Genomic DNA, 6,120 nt, shown 5'->3' with positions numbered 1-6,120 from the left:
AGAGACATAGCTGCACAGACCAAAGCAGGCCCTGTTCTTGGACTGGGCACGCCTTTACATCACGGCCCAAGACACGTGAACGTCAGCATCCCCAGAGCCAAGCAAACCAGAGGGGCGTTTTCAGCAGAGCGTTCACTGAAGCAGCAGTTTTGGGACAAAATTTGGAAAACTCTGAAGGCATTGGCTTCTGATAGCACATCTTAAAGGCAGCTGAACTCCTACGCTTCTGACGATATGAAATGTGGGTTGAATTAAGATGGACAGATAAAATGAGAACCTGACTGATCAGCAGTTTCTTCCTTCAGATATCTCTCGCTCAAAGACTTGACTGGTTAGTTTAGCATCCCACTACACACTATTTCAGCTCTTCCCATCTTGTGAATAAAGTCTTTGGTTACTAAACATTTTAACAAAACTTTTTCTAATGGATTTTTTTTTTGAGTGTTTAGTTCTGATCTGTTCTGCCACATTTTTCTGTGTCTGCCACCATAAACGCATTCCTTAGTGTGACTACCCAATTGAATTTTGACTCGGTCCAAAATTCACTATGACATTTCTACAATGTAGAGAGCTCAGTCAAAATCTGTCTAGGGCAGTTCACATAAAAGACTCCACAGAATAAGGCAGAAAACCCATAAAGGTATTTGTCGTTTGAAGCAAATTACTACGCATTGTCCATAATTTAAAGAATTGTCACTGAGCCAGATTCCTGTTTTTATTCTTTTTATTCCTGGGGAAAAAAACCCCTCTTCTGATTAAACCTTAGTTTCAAATCACATTTAGACACCCAATTACCGCATTAAGTTTATTCCACAGTTTGACATCAATATGATAATCCAGTTACCTACTCCATGCTGCTTTAACTTGTGATAGTGAACATTTTCTGTTCAAGATATTGTACCGCAGCCACTGGACAGCCATAACTGACAGGATTATGTAAAAACAGTGGCTTATCATGAATGTCCTAACATTTTCTGATGTTAAATACTCACTTGAGAATGACGCAACTGCAAATATTGCCAGTGGTTTTGTTTGCCAAGGTTATATTTTGCCTTAAGTGATGCAAAAGAACACAGGCTCCATTCCTGAAATAGCTGGTCTATAAATACGATACCTTTAGATATCCAGCTGAGCCAATGAATCTTTTGCCTTCAGACTTAAATGCTGGATTATCCCATTTGCGGAAAAAAAAAAAAGTAGGCATTTTAGATATTTCGCCTTACATTCTTACAGCATAAGAGAGATTGATTTTTCCCTATCGTCTTTACTCAAACTGAGTGAGAAAATTGCTGACACGCTCCTTCCTTTTCCATCTGTGCCTTGCAGCTCCCCCGACTCCTGCCACGCCAAACCCCACCCCTTTGGCCAGTTTGCAAAACCTTGTTATATTCTGGTAATAATCCTTCCCCTTTGGCTCTCCTCTCTTCTCATCCTCCAAGCACTTTTGAGACCAGGTTTCCTTTCCCCCAATACATCCCGAACACTATGCACACCATAGTGTAGGTTCGCAGGCATCTGCAAATGACTAAAGCAAACATAGGTCTTCTGGAACTTAACGGTCCACATTTTTGGGAGCAATTCAGGGTAATTTTCCACCAGATAATATTATAAGGTTGAAATAACCTCAAGAAATAAGTATTTCTGTTTTCTGGTTAGCAAAAGCTAAGTCATACAGCCAAGCCAATGATGACCATAGAGAAAGCAAGAACTTCTGAGGCGTTATTTAAGGAAGAAGGGATGTGAAGAGAAAAAAAACAGAAGAGAAAGAAAACTGTGACACTGGAAAATCTGTAATCCTCTGATCAAACCAATTTTACAAACACAAAGAAGTGATTTCATCCTCAGGTACTATTCAATCTCTACCTTAGATCTCAAAGTGCAGAAAAACAGCAAACAGCTGTTCTTGCAGGACAGAGTGAAAGGGAAATGAGTAATGACTTGAATGCTGCTGCCTAGCTACCCAGGGATGTTTGCCCCAGATAGTAAGAGCAGGAGTGCTCAGACTGAGCCTCTGCAGCTGTTGATAAGGTTTGGCTCTATCACGAACTAGCGGACTTGTCTCATGCAGGTGTTTGATGCAGCGGCCTCTCTTAGCAGATGTAACAGATCCCCCATCCCTTGCTACCTCCCACCGTTCACTTGTACCTTATGCCATGACAGCTTTTATATGTTGTTTTGTAAATTAAAGGTATTTTTCGGGTCGCTGAAAAAGAATTGTCTTATTCCACAATAAGGCTCTTAGAATAAAGTCACATCTTCAAATAATTCCACTCTGCTTGAAGCCAAGTTAGAGGTTTGGGTATCAGTCTTGTAATAAATACGTGACTGCAGCACGTCTACTAAATCTATATTAAATCTGTGGTTTTCTATCATATTGTGGTTTTTAATCACATTTTTACAATGACAGTCAAAATACCATCTCCATCCATTTATCTTCTTAATAATCAGCAGTGCTCCTTTGTCTGCTGAAAGATCTTTGGTTTTGCCCACACAAGCCCTAAAAGTAGAAAACATGATGCAACATGCTATAAACTCCTGATCATATCCATCTACCCACTGAGAGCACATCATTTGCATCTGCTGAAAACTGCTCCAGACTTCAACAAAATGAAATCGCTAAGTACACTAACATTTATTAATATAAGAAAAACTTCAGAAAACAAGATCTTCCACTTTATATCCTAAAATCCACAGAGATCCCAGATCAAACTTTCAAGGCACTGAAAAACAGCAGCCCTGCTTAAAGTCAGTATAACAGTCAGTATAACTCATCACCTTTGAAAGTAAGTCCTTAAGTTTGTTTCAAACGGCATACAAAGAACATGATTTTCAACTCAGAGGAAGTGTGTATTTTTTCATTTAATATAGTAAGGAATGACACTTTCAGCAGTTTTTAGTTGGTGGTATTTGAACTATGATCTTTGATTTTGTCCTAGAATTCTTCACATACCTTCTAAAGTCCCAGAAGTCCTAGGTGAGCACATCACAGCCTTTTCTTTCTAATTAAAGTCCCTCTTCTTCAAATGCCTTTCTATCTTTCTCTAGTGTAACACTGAGCTCTTCAAGTTTCCCAAAAACTATTGTCCACAGGAATTTCTTTGTCCTCAGTTACAGAACCTCATTCATCTCCCTTCAATGTCTTTAAACTTTTGTGATGCCAAATAGCAGACAAGAAGTTCCAGGTGTTCACTTGTCGCTGGGTTTGCTCATCTTAAACCTAATCACCTCTGTGTGTGATTCTGTCCAAACCTAAACAGATATTCACAAGTTAACTAGCCGACTTTCATATCACAATGTTAGTTATAAAATAAAACAAAGTTTTAAATGAGAATATAAATGTCTGAACTATGGGAAAAACGTCCCCTAAAATAACAATTTATCTCCACCAAGCATGGATTGAGATCAGGTACACAAAGCTCTTCACCGTGCCTGTACTGTAGATATCTAAGGTTAAGCAAGATTAATTCTACTCCAACCACCAGATTCTTGGTCCAATAACTAGGATTAGAAGGCACTGCAGAGATATTTTCATATAACAGAGCGTGTTAGGTTATCTGACTAAGCCTAAGCAAATTAAACACAAAGCCATGGCAGGGATCAAAAGAACAATTAGTGAAAACCAAGGACACTGACTCACTAGTCCTAAAACCATCAAAGGAGAATGATTCAGATCATTGTTCCTGGTGCAAAACCAAGTAAAATAAGTGTAGGAAACTCCCTACAAAGCCATGAAAACTGAGAAATTACCTAAAGGGTTGTCGTGGTTTAACCCCAGCCGGCAGCTCAGCCCCACACAGCTGCTCGCTCACTCTCCCCTGCAGCAGGATGGGGGAGACAATCAGAAGAGTAAAAGTAAGAAAATTCATGGGCTGAGATACACAGTTTAGTAGGTAAAGCAGAAGATGTGCACAGAAGCAAAGCAAAACAAGGAATTCATTCACCACTTCCCACGGGCAGGCAGGTGTTCAGCCATCTCCAGGAAAGCAGGGCTCCATCACGCATAAGACTTACTTGGGAAGACGAACGCCATTGCTCCGAGCATCCCTTCCTTCTTCTTCCCCCAGCTCTATATGCTGAGCATGACATCCTATGGTCTGGAATGTCCCTGGGGTCAGTTGGGGTCAGCTGTCCCAGCTGTGTCCCCTCCCGACTCCTTGTGCCCCCCCGGCCTCCTCGCTGGTGGGGTGGGGTGAGGAGCAGAAAAGGCCTTGGCTCTGGGCAAGCACTGCTCAGCAGTAACGGAAACATCCCTGTGTTATCAACAGTTTTCAGCACAAATCCAAAACACAGCCCCATACTAGCTACTGTGAAGAAAATTAACTCTATCCCAGCCAAAACCAGCACAGGGGTATAACACTTCTTACAGGATACAGGGGAGTGAGAACTTATGGACAGAGCAGAGAGAATTTGGGGACTATGTAAAATTTATTATGGTTTTTTTTTTTAAGGGGATTGCAGCAGCATTGAAAACTTCCTATGGGATGTTTAAGGGAAACACCAAAGGTGTGTAAAAGGAGGGACTAAGGTAGACTGGAGAGAAACAAGCATGGAAAAACCAAGGACAAAGAGGATAAAGGGGCCCAGTCCCATGTAGACAGCTTACCTATTACGCTTCAACGCATGAGCCTCGCAGTTCATCGCTGCAGTCCATCTGATGTTTGTATTACACCCTATTTCTAACTGGTCTTGTGTGCACATACATGTCAATGCTAGCAAACTTCACGTGGGACTAGCCCACGAGTGGGCCAACAGGAGTAAGTAGGAGCCACTGGAGCAGGACCACGCGTCTTAGGGACTTGAGGGTCCAGGGGCCAGCAGCTGGGAGAGACAGGCTGGATGCCACTCCCTGCATGGCCTGTCTCACAGCAGCTACCAGAGACCCATACTGCACGTGGGTGCACACCCCGCAGGAGAACTCCACGCCAGGCCAGCTGGAGGGAAGGAAGAGGCTGGAGCTGTAACAGCGGAGCGCAGCCTGTGCTGACACAGGAGCCGGTAAAGGCATCGCTCTCTCCCCGCGTTGATTTGTGGCTGGCCATGTGTTTCTTGTCTGTGTTGTGTGTAGGTGCACACTGTGCGTAGGTGTGCACGTGGCTATCCTTTTGTATTGTTACAGGCTGCCGGATACAGAATCGCGGCAGCCTTGGATCCTTTGGATTGGGAGGGAAAAAATCCCCCCCCCAGTCCCAAAGGCCAGGGGATTCTGCTACCATGAACAGAGTGAAGAATGCCCAAATGGACACTGGCAAAAACACTCCTGTGGAAGTTTTTTAGTTGGTCTAAAATTTTTATCTATTTCCATATACACCTCAGAAACCCAACTGGCAGTTTAGCTTGTTTTAGATATCTAGAATACACATCGAGTAAAAATAAATTATTTTATTCAAATATCTGTATCACTACATAGCTTGGCTATGATAAATAGGAATAAAACGTTGATGACTCCGTAGATGCTTTATCATGAAACAGCTAAAATTCACCAAGGCTATGAATACCAATTTAAATATTTCTGTATCAAAGAAGTTATTTCTCTTTCAAAACAGTCTTTAAATATCTTCCCAAAGTAAGAATAAATATAGAAGTTATCTTTTTTTAATCAGCAGGTATGTAGGCACTGCATTTGGTTTAGAAAATAGTCCATCATGTCCCTTTTTTTTTTTTTTTTTTTAAACTTTCTCCACACACCACCACACACCCCCAGTCAACGACACCAAAATTTTGAAGGCAATCATTAACAGTCTCCTTATATTTTCAGTATCTTATGTAATGCTAAGGATTTTATTCTACGAACACTTGGGTATGCATACATGCAAATGCATGTATCCGTATTCTTTTTGCATATAATGATTTCCATAAATCTAGGTAACTCCTTTAAGGTGATTAACACGAGGCCAGATTACACCTCTCAAATATGAAGGGAAAAAATAAAAAAAACAAACCACCAAATTAAAAAAAAATAATTAAGAGCTCCAGCTCCTTTAATGTAATTTCTAAACTATTTCAGTGGTGGCCTGTGACAGACTTCTATGAGCACTTCTTGCAAGCAGAGCTACCACTTGGCAACTACTATATTTAAGTAAGTTTAAAAAACCTACTCTGAGTATTGTGGCATTATGTATT

This window comes from Accipiter gentilis, chromosome 2 (genome assembly GCF_929443795.1).
Source record: "Accipiter gentilis chromosome 2, bAccGen1.1, whole genome shotgun sequence".
Lineage (NCBI taxonomy): Eukaryota > Metazoa > Chordata > Aves > Accipitriformes > Accipitridae > Astur > Astur gentilis.
The sequence above is the reverse complement of the archived record's forward strand: the minus strand, read 5'-3'. Positions refer to the sequence as shown.